The sequence below is a fragment of the Lissotriton helveticus genome, chromosome 5_1 (genome assembly GCF_964261635.1).
Source record: "Lissotriton helveticus chromosome 5_1, aLisHel1.1, whole genome shotgun sequence".
Classification (NCBI taxonomy): Eukaryota; Metazoa; Chordata; class Amphibia; order Caudata; family Salamandridae; genus Lissotriton; species Lissotriton helveticus.
Window position 1 is genome coordinate 1514256388 of NC_136065.1, and position 19715 is coordinate 1514276102.

Genomic DNA, 19715 nt, shown 5'->3' on the forward strand with positions numbered 1-19715 from the left:
TCCACTGGAGCACATATATTGAGACATAGCAAAGGCACGTCGGGCAAACCATATCTACAATTTTGCCAAGTTTCATGTAAATCTATTCAGCCGTTCGAGCTAAAAGTGAGTCCAACCGCCCTATGGAAAAATGAATGGGAAAAACGCGTTTTGGGACCCCCCTTTTTTCTCGGCCCCCCCTTGACGAAACCCCCCCAAATTGTCAGGGGCTGCTCAGAAACAAAATGTTCCATTTTCCTGAAAATTTCAGCCAATTCCGTCCACAAACGCCAAAGTTATTAGACATAGAATTTTCAGAAATCCCATAGAGAAAAAATCCTAACTATATATACCCACTGGCTATCGCCAGTAGGTAATACACATATATAAACATATATAATCTGCATATCTATATAAATATAAATGCATGCATACATATACATATATGCATACATATGCATGTTATTTACATGAAAGTTTTAAAAACACTAATAAAAGCAAAGCTAAAAAGCCACCTCATTACAAACAGAATGGCTTTAACTTAAACGAGGGCGAGATCTATTGCATTTTCAATGCTTGTTTACTTTGGTTCTATCAAGAAGGCATTCAGATGTGTCACACATTTGCCATAAATTCTGAATGTTAGCACTCTAGTTGCTCATTAGATCACTGTAGTAAAGCTAGTGCTCACCAGGGAAGTCTGCTGCTAATCATGGTTTGCAGCCATTTTCCCGCATTTTTTATCCCGCAGACTTTCAGTCCGCATACCATTATCCCGCAAGGTCATTGACCTCGCATACCATTATCCCGCATTTTTTCAAAACGCATGTGCATTTATCACGCATGCCTTTACAAAGAATTACGTTTTAAAGGCATGTATGGTAAATGCATTTGCGTTGTGAAAACTACGATGACGAGAGAGGTAAGTGGGTTTGTGTTAATTTTTTCGTGGGTTAGTGATTGTGTAGTGTAGTGTAGTGTTGTGTAGTGTAGTGTTGTGTTAGTGTAGAGTTGTGGTGGTTGTTTAGTGTAGGGTCATGCTGGGGGTAGTGTTTTAGGGTTTAGGGTTGTGTTGTAGTGTTTGCGTAGTGTAGGGTCATGCTGGGGGTAGTGTTTTAGGGTTTAGGGTAGTGTTGTAGTGTTTGCGTAGTGTAGGGTCATGCTGGGGGTAGTGTTTTAGGGTTTAGGGTTGTGTTGTAGTGTTTGCGTAGTGTAGGGTCATGCTGGGGCTAGTGTTTTAGGGTTTAGGGTAGTGTTGTAGTGTTTGCGTAGTGTAGGGTCATGTTGGGCGTAGTGTTTTAGGGTTTAGGATAGTGTTGTAGTGTTTGCGTAGTGTAGGGTCATGCTGGGGGTAGTGTTTTTCGGGTTTTGGGTAGTGTTGTAGTGTTTGCGTAGTGTAGGGTCATGCTGGGGTGTAGTATTTTAGGGTTTAGGGTAGTGTTGTAGTGTTTGCGTAGTGTAGGGTCATGCTGGGGGTAGTGTTTTAGGGTTTTGGGTAGTGTTGTAGTGTTTGCGTAGTGTAGGGTCATGCTGGGGGTAGTGTTTTAGGGTTTTGGGTAGTGTTGTAGTGTTTGCGTAGTGTAGGGTCATGCTGGGGTGTAGTGTTTTAGGGTTTTGGGTAGTGTTGTAGTGTTTGCGTAGTGTAGGGTCATGCTGGGGGTAGTGTTTTAGGGTTTTGGGTAGTGTTGTAGTGTTTGCGTAGTGTAGGGTCATGCTGGGGGTAGTGTTTTAGGGTTTTGGGTAGTGTTGTAGTGTTTGCGTAGTGTAGGGTCATGCTGGGGGGTAGTGTTTTAGGGTTTTGGGTAGTGTTGTAGTGTTTGCGTAGTGTAGGGTCATGCTGGGGGTAGTGTTTTAGGGTTTTGGGTAGTGTTGCAGTGTTTGCGTAGTGTAGGGTCATGCTGGGGGTAGTGTTTTAGGGTTTAGGGTTGTGTTGTAGTGTTTGCGTAGTGTAGGGTCATGCTGGGGGTAGTGTTTTAGGGTTTAGGGTAGTGTTGTAGTGTTTGCGTAGTGTAGGGTCATGCTGGGGGTAGTGTTTTAGGGTTTAGGGTAGTGTTGTAGTGTTTGCGTAGTGTAGGGTCATGCTGGGGGTAGTGTTTTAGGGTTTAGGGTAGTGTTGTAGTGTTTGCGTAGTGTAGGGTCATGCTGGGGGTAGTGTTTTAGGGTTTAGGGTAGTGTTGTAGTGTTTGCGTAGTGTAGGGTCATGCTGGGGTGTAGTGTTTTAGGGTTTTGGGTAGTGTTGTAGTGGTTGCGTAGTGTAGGGTCATGCTGGGGGTAGTGTTTTAGGGTTTAGGGTAGTGTTGTAGTGTTTTCGTAGTGTAGGGTCATGCTGGGGTATAGTGTTTTAGGGTTTTGGGTAGTGTTGTAGTGTTTGCGTAGTGTAGGGTCATGCTGGGGGTAGTGTTTTAGGGTTTAGGGTAGTGTTGTAGTGTTTGCGTAGTGTAGGGTCATGCTGGGGGTAGTGTTTTAGGGTTTAGGGTTGTGTTGTAGTGTTTGCGTAGTGTAGGGTCATGCTGGGGGTAGTGTTTTAGGGTTTAGGGTTGTGTTGTAGTGTTTGTGTAGTGTAGGGTCATGCTGGGGGTAGTGTTTTAGGGTTTAGGGTAGTGTTGTAGTGTTTGCGTAGTGTATGGTCATGCTGGGGTGTAGTGTTTTAGGGTTTTGGGTAGTGTTGTAGTGTTTGCGTAGTGTAGGGTCATGCTGGGGGTAGTGTTTTAGGGTTTAGGTTAGTGTTGTAGTGTTTGTGTAGTGTAGGGTCATGCTGGGGGTAGTGTTTTAGGGTTTAGGGTAGTGTTGTACTGTTTGTGTAGTGTAGGGTCATGCTGGGGGTAGTGTTTTAGGGTTTAGGGTAGTTTCGTTCGTTCTAAAAGTTTTCGTTATTTTAATTTGCGGCCTAATAGTACATGCGGGATTTTTTTTGCGGACTGATGGTATGCGGGATTTCGTCATATATTCGCTAATCATACTTTCTATGGCAAAATGAACCCCCTCATTTTGTTCCTTTTTAAATTAAATGTTTTAAGAGTTACCACTTTATTCCAATCAAGATGGCTTCAGGTGTGCCATACCTTTGTAATAAGTAGGACTGTTAGCACTCTAGTTGTTCTTTAGAACACTCTGGGACATTCTGTCATTGGGCTATAGTTGGGCTACATCTGGCTGATATTTGGGCTACATTTGTTTTTTTGTCTCTGGTGGCCATCTTTGGGCTACATTGGGCTACATTGGGCTACATTGGGCTACATTGGGCTACATTTGGGCTCCAACATATATATAGCCCAATGTAGCCCAATATATATTTTTCAAAGTTAATTTTCGTAAAAACCACTGGAGCCTATATCTTGAGACATAGCAAAGGCACATCGGGCTACCAGTCCCTACAATTTTGCCAAGTTTGGTGTAAATCCATTCAGCCGTTCAGGCTAAAGGTGAGGCCAACCGCCCTATGGAAAATTGCATGGGAAAAACACGTTTTGGGACCCCCCTTTTTTCTCAGCCCCCCCTTGACGAAACCCCCCCAAATTTTCAGGGGCTGCTCAAAAACAAAATGTTCCATTTTCCTGAAAATTTCAGCCAATTCTGTCCTCAAACGCCAAAGTTATTCGACATAGAATTTTCAAAAATCCCATAGGAAAAAAATCCTAACTATATATACCTACTGGCTATCGCCAGTAGGTAATATATATATATATATATATATATATATATATATATCAATATATATATATATATATATATATATATATATTATTCACCAATTTGCCCAGAGCTTTTTGGGAAGGCACACACTTTGAAGTCGACCATCCGGTCTTCACGTTTGTCGCTCCACATTGGCCCGCAGCTTGTTATCTTGCCTGACGCGTTTCGATGCTGAGAAGCATCTCATCAGAGGCTTGCTCGTACTTTTGCAGTGGGATCAGCCCTCCTTCATTTCTTTTATTAGCACGTCTGAATTTAATTGTTTCCCTAAGTTTCCCTATATATATATATATATATATATATATATTCACTGAAAAAACCATAGGTTATAGACCATATATAGTTAGGAATTAGCATTTAAAAAACCTTATTTTACTCACACAAAACCATTGAAATTCCATATATAGTTAGTTGCACTAACTATATATCGCGCACCCGCAATCCACTGCTGATCATGTCACATATTACATCATTCATGACATGGTCAGTGACATCACTGATGACATCACTGATGACATCTCAAATGACATCACTGATGACATCACTGATGACATCTCAAATGACATCACTGATGACATCATCCAGTGACTGTGTGTTTCTGTAAAGTTTAAATATGTTTTAGATATTGAAGAATGAGTAGATGTATAACTGTCTGGACGAAGGATTTAGTATGTAGTGTAGCTCCTATTTTCCCAATAGGCTCTGCGCATTGGAATAGTACCTACAGCAGTAAAGGCCTAGGCCAGACGTTAACTAGGTCTACTACTGTCGATACTAGACTTAATTTTTGGGTTTGCCAGCTAAGCTCAGAGTTCGCTAGAAACTTTCTCGAATGTTCAAGGAAGGATTAACTTCCCTGATTAGACAAGAAGGGATTTAGTTTCTGACAACCATAGAACATGACAACTTTGCTCTCCCCTAATCAAGAGTCAATCTCCAGAGTCGTGTGAGCACAAGGCAATTATTTTACTCAGTCAGTACGTGCATTCTTAGTCTCATCAGAATGTAGAGAAAAAGGAAGAGACGGGCGTGTTCAATAAAAGATGTTATTTATTGATCAGTCTCTTTTCTCGTACAAGAGAAATGGATCGATATTATTGCAATACTTATAGTTAAGTAAAGTGCATACGTTAAAAGCAATAGTACAAAATAATACTGTAAAAACATTGATATGGTTTCTGAGCCATATGATGTTTAAAATGATTAAAATATATTTACATACACATATACATTTGACTAAACGTACTCAACTGGTGTTTCTAAATACGCCTACCCCGTGTACCTGACCTAAGTCTAATACGTGGGCGGGAATAGAAAGTTACAGTTTAAGTTAAGTTTGTTTTTGCCAAGTGAATAACTAAAGAATTCTCTAGGAGGGGTTATTCAGTTCTGTACCTGGAATTTAGGATGAATGAGGAATGGTATCTCTTTCTCTGCTCTCGATATTCCAGGCTGCCTGCGAGGGCTGCCCAGAAGCGCCGGTGCTGGGTCTCTCGGCTTGAGATAGCAGCGCGTCTCTCAGCGCGTCAGGAAGGCGGGGCTGCTGCCTGCGGGGTCTGCTTCTGCTCTCGGCTTCGGCAAGTATGGCTGCTCCGTCTTGTCACCACGCGTGTGTTTGCATAGGGCAAGGTCGGCAATATTTATACCTTAAAGGTGCCGGGATTGACGTAAGGATGGACATAGGTACGTCAATAAAGATGTCATACGACTTGCTCGTTAGCACATTCTTTACTAAAGTTCTCTGTGAAATCAAAACAATGGCCGCACGGATTATCCAGGTTGTCATAGGTTTGATTTGTTATGAGAACGTCGTATGCCTTATCAGGGGCTGGAGGAATGTCGCTTGTCTAATTAGATCTCAAGCGTTATGACCTAATCAGATAACACGTTCCTGTGCCGTAGTGTGACTGCGTCAGATAACGGTATCTGCATCATGGGGGATTTCTTGCCTCATGGGCTGACTGTTAGTTGACTAGCTAGGTAGTTTAACCAGAATAGGGTCAGGAATAGGGGGATCGATTCAGAACCTATAGAAATACACGACACCCACTCCACGCTAACTATGGTCATATCTACTAATCTATGCATAGTATAACATAGTACAACATACTATAGAGTATAGTGTATACCTTACCACCCCAAAATACATAAATGCATTTTGAAATTTTCAAATATACTGAAAAATTGCAGTCATATATATTGTATGCACTTAAGCTATGAATTAAATGCAAAAGTAAACACGCATCGTTATGCATTATTGCTTGTTGGTATATGAGAAATACACATGAAATGGCTCTTAATATGGCTATACAGAAAAAAAGTCGAAACCATTTCATCACATAAAATATTTTGTGAACATACCAGCGGGCAGCTAAAGTCTATATAAAGTCTATAAAGTATCTAAAAAAATAGAAATCTTAGTTCTCTAGGAATAGTTTCTTACTTTAAGCAGAAGATCAGTGTCCCGGGAAAAAATATATAGAAAAATATTTTAGGGGCTTGCTGAAAAAAGTTGCTGTCCGTGAACTGGATTGTAATTGTTCATGTGACTTTATTTTTAAAGTTGAAGGCCGAATTCAGGGAACGCCGTGTGCGAGTTTACTCAAAAGTCTCTATTTCTGTTCCGGAGAGAACATCATATCATTCAGGCTTTCGAAAAAACTGTCAACAGCTTCATGGGAAAGTTCCTCTAAGTCGGAAATAGGGGTAACCATGCATTCGTGCGCATGATTGTCTCCATTGACATTCTGATTTGCATTGCTGACAGAAGGTCGTACCTGTTCGATGCTGCTTTCATCTTGAACTTCACTACTCTTCAATCGCAGTGGTGAAGATTCCAGGAATGCCGTCATCAGAATTGGCAGCCTTTGAGGGCAGCACAGTGCGTGAACCTTGGTAGGAACCAGCAGTGTATCTGCATCCACCGGCGCATCCGATTGTAGCGTCAGACAGGTGTCTAACACGCATTCTTCTCCGCATAGCAGACACCTTAGTACAGGTAAAACACACCTTTGCCACATTGGTCGAAATGATAGAAACCAAGTCATGTTTAGGTCTCTAAGCCGGGAGAGTCCCAGGATTTTTGATATCCGGTCCCGCTATCCAATGGCTAGGATCGTTTCTTCCATTGTCGTCAGGGTTTGATCTGTGACATGGGTTGCCATAACGAAAAATAAGGACTAGGAATAGGATTCCTGCAATTAGTCCCAGGATCAGGGGAAGTCCGCCAAAAATCGAATGGACGAAATCTGGAAAAATACCCAGTATGGCTTTGAATGGTGTTAATGCCATCGAAAATACTGTCTTAAATACCTTTGAGACCCCAGTGGTATCAGAAATATTTAAGATTTCGCTCAGGATTTCCGCGAAATGTACGGGGGAATTAGTTGATAATAATGTATGTATCTCTGCAGTCGTCCTTGCGACTTGTAGATCATACGTTTCTTTTGATGACGTGAGCCTTGTAGGCGTCTGAAGAAGCACTGTTTTCATTCTGCTTAAAGTGTCTATTCGAATAGAAGTAATTTTCAAACTGGGCCATGCCCTCGCCTCCCTGTCTGGAAAGGAGCTGGGGAACAAAGAACGTCCACAGCACTTGACCTTCGCTGTCGTAGTGACGAGATAAGGAGTCCCGGGCATAAGACTACAACATCTGCGGTCTACAATAAGAATGTAACTCCCATTATAGAGTCTTTGAAAGAATGGTTCTATTTCAGTTGCAGGTGCGCCTTGTTGGTGACATGAAAGGTTGTATGAATTCCCTTCACAGGCTCCGTGCAAACTAATACCGTTACACAGAAGCGTGCCGCTTAGTGACATAGCACAATTGTTGCCACTAAGAAACACTTTCTGTCCTTTATTACTGATACATGCATGTGAATAGGGCAGGTTCCATGTTGTTTTAAGGTACCCCTTTCCCAATTTCTCGTACATGCCAGCCTGTATATATTTTTGGCAGTATTGAAACCTGAAGGTTGAGATTGGAATATTTATGATTCCGTGGATTATCCATTCACTGACAGGTCGTTCTGACATTGTCATTGGTAATCTTTCTAGTTTTTCAATGCTCAAGATTGTATAATCAGCACCCTTCTGCGCCATACCGATTTGTCTATCAGTAAGGTTAAAGATTTGGAATAGTGACGTTGTGTTGATTAAACGCCAAGGCACGTAGCCTGAACGCAGATTTTGTAACGTCCAGCCAAGCTGTACAATAGAACGCAATTGTGACTGACCATGTTGTAATAACAGTAAGTCTTGCGATAATATATCGATTGCTGAAGACACAATGCTGTCCAATGAAAAAATTCTGGAGGACAGAGTCATTAACCCATTGTCCACTACAGAAAGTGACTTTTCCAAATTAATACGGTCAATTTCCCGTATTCTTTCTGCTGTCTCAATTTGAGTAACCTTCCAGGCCTCATTGTATGCTGCATATACAGAGGCTGCTATGAAACGCTTTTGACGCTGTTTGCGTGGTCCCAGTATGAAATCACGCAAGTCAGCACCATCAGTAAGTAAAGTTAGGTGTTGCTTAATTTCAGGCAGTGTGGAAGTTTGTAGCCATTGAAGGCATAATTTGCCCACACTGTAGGTTGTTATTATCCCTGGGTGATGTCTTTGGGGATATCTAGGGTCTGGCATGGTCATTTTGAAACCCTGTGTTTTATTCAGGAATCTATCTTGACAGTTATTTGTATCTGTGGGCCAGATCAACCATTGTTTCCAATCAGGATGTGTTCTGTTTTGGTTAAGTATATGGTTTATGTCTATTTCTTCATCTGTATCAGAGTTATTGCTAAACATTGTTGGCTTTGGAATAGACAGGTTATTTAAATCTTTGATTTTGGCTAAGCCAAGACAGGTAGTTTGTTGAACAGTGTCATTTAAAAATATCATTTGTTCTGGGATCATGCAGGCTCTAAACAAGGCTTCTAAACCCTGTACTTGCCATTCTTTCGTCCCCCAAACACTTTTCAAATCAACATTTTTGTCCCAATAATCGAATCCAAAAGTATTCATTTTTTCAAAGAATGAGTCAGAATAAATCAATTTTGTGTTGGTTATCATGGTTTTGGTCCCTGTCTTGTTTGACAATTTAAAATAAAATGTTTCCGCATTACTTGTGTTAAAACCTGAAAAATATGAATATTTGCCATACACGGTTCTTGAGCTCCCTTTTGGAGGTGTAGCACAATGTTCCCATTGATTAAAATTTAAAACATTTCTAGGTTGTGCAGATTTATGCAAGAAATGGTTACCATAATGGTTATAGCAGTACATGCTGTCATAATTTGTAGAACCCTGCAAATAATCATGTTTTGTAAATTTAGCAGACATTACTAAGTCAGACATCATATTGTTAATACTTTCAAAGTCCCAATCATCAGCAAATGAGTTTGGTTTTGCAAAGTCACTCAAGGAGATCTTGATTTGGTGTGGATATTTCAGGATCTCGACCGGACCATAAATTTCATAGTCAGTGTTGTCCCAGGCTACCCCACCAGGTATTGGAATTGCTGTGAAGTTGGCTGAAGAAAGTTCTGAAGAAAGTTCTCATTTCTCGACGTGTGAAGATGTGTGTGGTTTGAGGACCAAGTTGATGTTCTGACTTGCTGTGTCCATTTTAGCATATTTTCCCTCAATGAAGCGTCCCAAGGTAAATACCATGATGAGCCAAAGTATGAGGATAAATGCACCAAAACCCACCCAAAATTCAATCCATGGAGAAATCAGATATGTTTCTTTTAGTTGTTTCAAAAGTTCCTTTGCTTTGTCTTTAAAGGATTTTGGTGATGGCTGTGTCTTTTGTTCACTGAAGCTGTCAGAGGAATCATCGAAGTTGATGAAGTAACCAGATGCAGTTCTATCAATTGTTCCAATTGGTTCAGGATTTTTGTTTCTTGCATTTTCACTTGGTACTTCAGTATAGATTGGTGTGTCTCTGCTAAATGTTTTTATTTGGGTTTTCAGAGGTCTTAGTTCTATTGCATTGTTGCATAGTCCTTGTTGTTCTTCTGTAGGCGTTTCGAATGTGATGAGCCTTTTTGATAGAACCTCTGTACTGGTAGCAAACCTTGGTGTTCTGCTACTTATTGGGAGTCCACTTGGCCTACTGTTTGTTATCGGCCACATGTTGTGGTTTTACCAGGTCGATGGATACAACTCGGTTCTCCTTTTTTCCAGCAAGTGGCGGTAGTACAACTGATCTTGTCCCGTTGACAGACAAGACAGGAACTGCTTTTCTGTAAGAAGGCCCAAATTCCTTCTTTACCGCGATCTTCTCCCTGACTAGATCCCCGATTTTTGGAATCCAGACAGGTCTTGCTGGGACAGGTGGTGAATCTTCAGTGGTCGTTGGCTGTTGTTTCAACTGTATGTTGCTCAGGTCTTTTCTTGTTTTGTTTAAGTCCTGCAAAATAGCCAAACGGTCTTTGACATCAAAGCTTTTTTCTGTTACCACTGAAGTCTGACTATCAAGGTCAGAGATCAACATCCTAGTTCCGAATAATAATTCGTACGGACTGAATCCCTTCAGAGAATTTCTTGGCAAGTTATTTAGACTACGTTGGACACTTATTAGATGTTTGACCCACCCAGCTCCCGAACCTAATACCTTTGCCGTTATAGATTGCTTTATGTCACGGTTTTTTCTTTCAACAATTCCGTTCCCCTCAGGGTGAAATGGACAAGAGTACCGCAATTGCACGCCCATGCTGACCATGGCCTCCTTATAAGCCCGAGAGCTAAAAGCAGGACCATTGTCCGAATGCAGAATGCCAATTGCGTATGTGCCGATAAAGACCCGCAAATCTTTTATAACAGTTCTGGCGTCAGCCGTTCGCTGGGGCCACATCCATATGAATCTCGTGCATGAGTCCACTGCGACCAAGATATATTTATAGTTACCGTCCCTTTGTAAGGGACCGCAGTGGTCTAGATAAACACAGGCTAATGGTTTATCCGAGATTAGAAGGGGCGTCTGTGCTGGACGTCTCACAGTTGATACTTTCATTTTTTGACATATTTCACATGCTAGAACATAGTTCCTTGTTTGTCTTCTCATTTGCGGCCACCAGTATCTCTGTTTTAATAATGATACTGTGGCTGAGACGCCAGCATGGGTAGAAGCAAGCCCTTCGTGTGCCGCTATTATTAGTCCTAATCTGTGTTCCATGTTTGGAATTGCCCTATCCCCCACTCCAGGGATTTGAGCAAAAGGAACATTGTTTTCATCTGTTATGTATGAGTACTTTAATGGAAAGCCTTTAGGGAGTGGTTCTATCGAATCCTTTTCAGAAGCGCTGACAGCTTGTAATATTTCGCTGTCTATTTTTGTTTTTGACCGGGTGATGGCAGCTACGGAAGCCGTTTGCACAGCTGCCTTCGCGGCCTCATCAGCCAATGAATTCCCTGCAACGTGAACGCCATCACGTTGATGACTCAGTGTATGTATCACGTGAGTCTTTGGTAGTTCTTTTTGTAAAAGAGCTACTTGTTCCCATAGCATTTTATGCTTGATTGTGCCTCCTTTCGCATCCTTGAAACCATTTTGAAGCCAGATCTGCAAGTATTCATTATAAGATTGAACGCAATAATACAAATCGCACACTATGAGTGTGGGGAATTCTCGATCGGTATTTTCAAGCGCCATCTTGAATGCTAGTAATTCAGCTCGCTGAGCTGTGCAATCTCCTAGAGATTGGGTCTTAGTTAGGGTTGGTTTAAATTTCCCTTCGTGCCAACGACCTTTAACAATCGCGCACGCAGCACTGTAAGCTTGTTTACCCCCTACTGCGGGTTGTGCTGATCCGTCTGTATATATTATACAGCCGTATTGGTCTAGAGGCAGAATTTCGGTTGGCAGAGGACATTCGAATTCATATTGTAGAAATTCTTGTGTTTTTAAGTAAGGATCAAATTCGTACACCACGTCTGTTGCAGCAAGAGAGTTGGCCCATTGTATCCATCTCGGATGGAGTGCTTTCGCATTTGGAATGCTTGCCTTTGTTACCGCCTCTAAGGCTGGTATTGGTGTCACGATTATTATTCGTTTACCTTGTGCCAGGGCTCGTTCTTTTGCTATAGCTGTCTGTGTTGCTGTAAGAATTTTTTCCGTTGGGCTAAATTTCATTTCAGCCTTAGTGTACAAGTGCGATTTGAATGCAATTGGTACCTTATCTCCCTCATTAGAGGTTAGGTATGTGAATCCGCATCTCCCTGGGATGACTCGGATCACAAGGTTGCCTGTATTATCACGGGTTTCTAATTTTGTTTTAATTAGCATGTCTGTTTGTAAGGATCTCAAAATTTCTGTGTGTGCTTGAGTCCAACTGGATCTTTTAAAGTCTGGTTTAATTAGATCATAAAGGGGTTTGACCCTTTCTCCGTAATTTGCAATATATGTTCTTCCGAAATTTAGGAAGCCTAGAATTGACTGTAGGTTTTTTAGTGTTTTAGGAGCTTGGATTACGGCACATTTCTCTAGGAAATTGTCTGCCAGGCTTTTACCTTCACTTGATAACTCATATCCTAAGAATAGGACCGTCAGATGGGCAATTCTGGATTTTTTGAAGTTGAATTTGTAACCCTCTGCAGCGAAACCAAGTATTATGGTGTTCACTCTTTTCAAGTGAGTCTCCAAGTCATCATCTGTTAAGTAAATGTCATCGACATAAGATAATGCTTCATCATCATATTGTTGTAGTAATTCTGTTACTCTCGCTGAGAATACCCCCGGGCTATTCTTGTACCCCTGGGCTAACCGACAGAATTGTTTTTGAGTGCCATTTACTGAGAATGCAGTTAAATATCTGCTCTCTGGTGCTATGTTTTGACAAAAGAATCCATTGGAGATGTCCAAGGTTGTTTTGTATTTTTTGCGCACTATGTTATTCATTAGTGCAGCACTGTGTGAGTTTTGCACTGCAAAAGTTTTGCAACATGTGTTAAGGTGTCGGTAATCCAAAACTAGACGGTACGAATTGTCTGGTTTGGAGACCGGAAACAAAGGATTGTTCATTTGTGAGGTGCAAGTTTCAATCACCCCCTGGTATTCTAGTTGATCTAGTATTTCATTTACTTGTTTTTTAGCTTCTTGCTTAATTGGGTACTGCCTTTGTGCAGTAGGTTGTGATTTTAACTGGATTTTGTGAGGAGGAGAATCCTCATCCCATCCTACATGATTTTTATATAAAGCAGGTGCTAAGGCCACTGCCCACTTTCTAGCAAGTGTATATTTTTTATGAATCGGTATTTGATTCGAGAAGGCAGGCATAATTACTTCTTCGCCATGAGGGCACTCCCTGACAAACTCTGGTGGCCAGTCTTTTTCAGCTAGAAGGATGTCATAACCCTTGGATAGGTTATCCCAAAATAGTCCCCTTATTTTCCTAGTCTTATCTCCCTCTATACGTAATGTTATCTCGTATATTTTGTGGGGCTTGCTAACTCTGGTATCTGCAGTTTCCACTTGAAGGTATTCATTCGTGTCCACTGTCTCCAGATGATTCATAAGGACTTTGCGAGCTATGCTCACCTCTGCTGCGCTGTCTAGCATTGTCTGAGCCCACTCTCCGTTTTTCAGTTGTGTCCTCAGTATTCTCGGCATTGTTAACTACCTTGATACTGGCTACCTTCTTTTTTGGAAATTGTGATTTCTTTTTCAGTTGAGCAGGTTCCTTGTCTTTGGACTTGGCGTGCTCTTCTGATCGTCCTCTTCTTTCCGATTTCTGCGAGGAAGTCTGAAAAGATTGAGAGGGACGTGTATCAATGTCTTGATATCTATCAGGTTTTTTAATATTATCCCTATTTCTAAGGTTATATCTATTCCCAGAGGGTTCACTCTGGGGTGACCTTTGTCTCGGGTTTGGAGATTTCTCTCTTCGCCTAGGAGACCTTCCTCTGGACTGGAATTTCTTTTCTTTAGGATTGGATTGTTTGTTTCCATCCCAGTTCTTTTTTGGTGAATTATTATTATTAAAAAATATTTTTTCTGGACTTGTAGTCAGTTGCGGTTTTACTGGTATTCCACCTAGACTATCTCTGCCTAGTTCTTCATAGGATTTTTCTATGATTCTGGCAATTTCAGCTGGTTGGTCTGCTATATCTGTCTCTTTTAACCTCTGGCGGATCGCCACGTTTGCTGCTTCACCCTTTATATTGGCTAGTAATATAGCCGAGACCTGCTTGAAGTCTTTTAGTAATTTCATACCAAGAGTTAAAGCAGGTTCTGGACCGTATTCATCTTGAATTTGTTTTAGCACATCTGGTATTACCGAAATGGATGGAACACCGTGCGTTTTTGTGTAGATGGAAGCAAAGACTGTACCCCAAGTGTCACAGTCCTCAATGTGTGGTGCGATTCCCATTGGGAGACATATAGTCAGAATTCTGTGTTTTTCTAATGGGGTGGTGTCAGGAAACACCGCCTCTATTTGGGTAATTTTCTGTGCCAACCAGAATGGTATTTGTTCCCGTTTAGCTGGAACTTTACCTAGGCAGGATTGGATGTTCTGTGGTGTAATTTTATTTGTGTTCCCCTGGTGAGGGGTCAGCTGTGGAAGTTTAATCGCTGGCTGAATTGTTGAAGTCCGCATTACATACTGAACTAATTGTCTGTGAATTTTTAGTAGTTGTTTTAGCTGTATTAGCAGCTCTGCTGCAGGCATTCTTTCGATGTCTGGATATGGTGTGTATCCGGCTAGGACCGGCCACGTTGCTCCTGGTCTTCCTAAAGGACCGAGCCTTGTAATGTGATTATTATGTTTTAGGGCGCCATCAAATAAGAGCAAATGCTCTTGGAATTTGAGTGGTACTTCCACCTCCTCGAAAGGAGTGTACTCATTAGGAGGTTCCTCTACTTTGTAATAGTGGAAGTACTTTGTTATAGTATTAGCTGCTGGAAAATGTATCCATGTATAGTATACCTCTGTCTGCCGATATTCGTGTGCCTCGATTACGAATATGACTGTGCCACCTCTAGGTGTCAGTCCATTTTCTATAAGTTTTAAGGTTATAGATCTCCTTTTGGCGACCGGAATGAGTATTATATCCGCGTCTGCTGCTTGCATGGTAGCATCAGCATCTGCTATTTCAGTAGCTAATCTAGTAACCTCTCGTTCTTCATCGCTGTCCATTTTGCTGACAGGATGGTATTATGTTTATTTGTAGATCAGGTTTCTTTATGGAAACAGAGATTAGATGCACAATATTTTGGAACTGTTTTATCCTTCAACGTTGACTAGACCAAGAACCATACATAGGAGTTCCCTCCTGCGAGGTTTTGGAGGATATTATAACCTTTCACCCACTCCAGACGTCTTTGGAGTATTTGGGAAAAGGGGTCTGAGTGAGAAAGCACGACTGAGTTACTCTAAATGTCTTACGTTAGTTTTATCGCCCTTTCCAAACGCGTTGGGCGCCATGTAGTGTAGCTCCTATTTTCCCAATAGGCTCTGCGCATTGGAATAGTACCTACAGCAGTAAAGGCCTAGGCCAGACGTTAACTAGGTCTACTACTGTCGATACTAGACTTAATTTTTGGGTTTGCCAGCTAAGCTCAGAGTTCGCTAGAAACTTTCTCGAATGTTCAAGGAAGGATTAACTTCCCTGATTAGACAAGAAGGGATTTAGTTTCTGACAACCATAGAACATGACAACTTTGCTCTCCCCTAATCAAGAGTCAATCTCCAGAGTCGTGTGAGCACAAGGCAATTATTTTACTCAGTCAGTACGTGCATTCTTAGTCTCATCAGAATGTAGAGAAAAAGGAAGAGACGGGCGTGTTCAATAAAAGATGTTATTTATTGATCAGTCTCTTTTCTCGTACAAGAGAAATTGATCGATATTATTGCAATACTTATAGTTAAGTAAAGTGCATACGTTAAAAGCAATAGTACAAAATAATACTGTAAAAACATTGATATGGTTTCTGAGCCATATGATGTTTAAAATGATTAAAATATATTTACAAACACATATACATTTGACTAAACGTACTCAACTGGTGTTTCTAAATACGCCTACCCCGTGTACCTGACCTAAGTCTAATACGTGGGCGGGAATAGAAAGTTACAGTTTAAGTTAAGTTTGTTTTTGCCAAGTGAATAACTAAAGAATTCTCTAGGAGGGGTTATTCAGTTCTGTACCTGGAATTTAGGATGAATGAGGAATGGTATCTCTTTCTCTGCTCTCGATATTCCAGGCTGCCTGCGAGGGCTGCCCAGAAGCGCCGGTGCTGGGTCTCTCGGCTTGAGATAGCAGCGCGTCTCTCAGCGCGTCAGGAAGGCAGGGCTGCTGCCTGCGGGGTCTGCTTCTGCTCTCGGCTTCGGCAAGTATGGCTGCTCCGTCTTGTCACCACGCGTGTGTTTGCATAGGGCAAGGTCGGCAATATTTATACCTTAAAGGTGCCGGGATTGACGTAAGGATGGACATAGGTACGTCAATAAAGATGTCATACGACTTGCTCGTTAGCACATTCTTTACTAAAGTTCTCTGTGAAATCAAAACAATGGCCGCACGGATTATCCAGGTTGTCATAGGTTTGATTTGTTATGAGAACGTCGTATGCCTTATCAGGGGCTGGAGGAATGTCGCTTGTCTAATTAGATCTCAAGCGTTATGACCTAATCAGATAACACGTTCCTGTGCCGTAGTGTGACTGCGTCAGATAACGGTATCTGCATCATGGGGGATTTCTTGCCTCATTGGCTGACTGTTAGTTGACTAGCTAGGTAGTTTAACCAGAATAGGGTCAGGAATAGGGGGATCGATTCAGAACCTATAGAAATACACGACAAGTAGGTGCATGACTGAATGTATGAGTGAGTGATTAAATGTGTCTCACTGAGTGCATGGGTTAGTGACTAAACTGTCTTAATTTGTGCATCATTATGTCTGTTGTTCTGTAAACTACTGCATGTGTTGATCAGTAGCTATATAATTAACTATATGGGTTATTGATTGATTGTCCAAGTATTTGTATGTGAGACTGAGTGTGTGTGTGGCTGGCTGGGAGGTGTGTGACTCTGTGCAGATCAATGTGTACTTGTATCAATGATTGTATAAGAAAGTAAGTATGTGTTACTATATGTTTGAAAATGTAAGGTGCTCTATGTTTAACTGTATAGACAAGAAAATGGAAGTGTGATTGATTCTTTACAGGACTGACTAGGTGTGTGAGTAACTCCATGGATGAGTGGCAGAGTGTGAGTGTCTGTATAGGTGTATGAGTGCATATGATAGTGTTGTAAAGATGAATGATTGTATGTATGAATGATTGTATGGGTGAATGAGTGAATGTGTGTGTAGACGTAGGAATCAGTGAGTACGTATGTAGTAACTAGTATTGGTGTGTCAATGGTTTCAAAAATTATACTCTGTATTTAACACTGGGTGAAACAGAGGTTATATTAAAATGTGAGGAGATGCATTGTATTGTCACATGAATGATATCATCAGTGATGTGGTCATTGATGTCAAATGAGATGTCATCAGTGATGTCATCAGTGATGTCATTTGAGATGTCATCAGTGATGTCATCAGTGATGTCACTGACCATGTCATGAATGATGTAATATGTGACATGATCAGCAGTGGATTGCGGGTGCGCGATATATAGTTAGTGCAACTAACTATATATGGAATTTCAATGGTTTTGTGTGAGTAAAATAAGGTTTTTTAAATGCTAATTCCTAACTATATATGGTCTATAACCTATGGTTTTTTCAGTGAATTTTCAAGGTTTTGTAAATGCTAATTCCTAACTATATATGGTCTATAACCTATGGTTTTTTCAGTGAATTTCAATGGTTTTTTAATAGCAAATATCATAAGCTGTCGAATGTCAAGTACGTGGTAAGTGAAAACATTTTCGTGTTTATGCACACTGATCTGCTTTGAATGGTGCCCCCCCCCTCATTTCTATTAGGAGTACTCTCTCTTTGCAGATAGTGAAAGGTAGTTAACGCAGGCCTTTGCCCCCGTTGTAATCCGTCGTGCCTGCTTCTCTCTCCATTTGATTGATTGTTATCCAAGTATTTACTGTTTTAGAATTAGTTCTCTTTGGTTCATTCTCTATTTACAAACAAACACAGAGTCGCAATACTCTGTTTAGTCTTTGCAGATAACGAAAAATCGTGTAAAAAAAAAGAAAAGGAATCGAGCAAAATCAGTAGGCCACTAATGGGATCTCTTTTTGACCTCTCTAAAATAGAAACATTAGGAACAACCCCTCATGACAAATACAAAACTAGTGAGATGAACTGAACTCCACACAATGATGGCTGCAAAACAGCTCGGCTCCGCCACCCACCCCGCCCAAAATAACGATAAAGAGCGGCTGCCATGATTGGTTGCGGAATGGCCACAACGGAGCTACGAAATGGTGCTGCTCTCATGCTAACCCCAGCTTCGGTCTGAAACATCCAGAAACACTGTAGACTACCAATTCGATCAGTTCCGGTAGCGCCCCAATGTAACCCGGTAGAGAAGAACTAGCCCTCCCCTCTTTCACTGATGGTTCTTGTTGCCTGTCCTTTCTGTTGTCATTTAACAGAACTATTTAGCCTGCTGAAAGGGGTTGTGTTTCGACCGCTGGTTGGTGGAGACATTTTGACTATATTCTGGACCTGCGTTGTCGCGTAATGCGTCATATGACGCGCCGCGTTAGCGCATCCGGAAGTCATCCGGGGCGCGCAGCGCGTAACGTAAGCATAACAAGTCATGTGACTTGTTAATAAAACTTTTCATTGGTTCATTTTACTTTTCTTATTCTAATGATGAAAGCCTTGGTCATATCACCTAAAAATTACGCTTTTAATTACTTCCGAACATTATTTTCTCTTAAATATATGTTATAATGTTCCAGGCTAATGTACTTTCCCGGAAATTTTACAACTGTCCTGCAAGTAAAATATATTCTTTTTTCGAGAAAAAGAGCGTTTCTTCGTCCCATGACGGAGCCGTTGAGCAAAAGAGGGTCGACCTGCTGTCTTAGTCGCCGATACGCCTGAATATGAGATTCTTATCGATCACTTTATGTTGCAGGAATAGAAAACACAACAGCCCTTGACCATTTATCTTTACTGCGTTCCTTCGTATTATACCTTTTACCCTTCATGTAATTGGTCTGCTTTATTTCACTTGCCTTTTAATGATTCTAAAACAGTGACTATTATTAAAAACTTTACCAATGTATACACTACTACCATGTTTTCTTTTAAAAACCTTTATTGTGAAAATTTCATTATACAAATACGAGCCTATAACCACGTGGGCCTGCCACGGAGCAAACTGTAATCGTATATGATGAATAGACATTTACACTGTAGAGGAACGTAACGGGCGGGCCATTAGGTTGCAAAAACTAAGGTGTCTAACAGTTACGGAATCGGTGGACGTACATTTTATAATTAAAATACGACAGGGCCAGTTACAATAAAATTATCTAGATATACATTTGCGGGCAAGTACCATGGGTGACGTTAATTCGAATTTTCAACAGTACAGTAATCAATAACACATCAGAACTTAATATCAATAGGGATGTCGAAATATTCAATCAATTCTCGTCCCCGCCCGCCATGTGCTTCAAAACTGCATACGTATCTCGTGATTTCAAGGTTCTGCAACCAGTACACAACAAGGAGTTACGAGTCCCATTTATTCCGGCGCCATTTTGGGCGAGGACGGGCAGGTCCAGGATATAGTCAAAATGTCTCTACCAACCATCGACTATGATGATGTTCATATGCTGTATTTATTAGAGTAACACTCATCTGCCCACATGAAATTAATTTACCACAATCTAAACATGTCATTTTAATCTTTCCAAAGTTCTTCTAAATATTTGGGACCGTTTCCCTTGCCTCTGAAGCTCTCAGTGCCACTTCTTTGATGAATGTACTAGCAGGTCAGGGGTTCTCCTCCAAATCTCTCTTTTATGCAGCACTATAATTAATTGGTGCCACCTCTCCATATGACGATGCATGGTATAGTTACCACAACTATATATTTTTTCGGTTCCTCTGGAGAGTTCA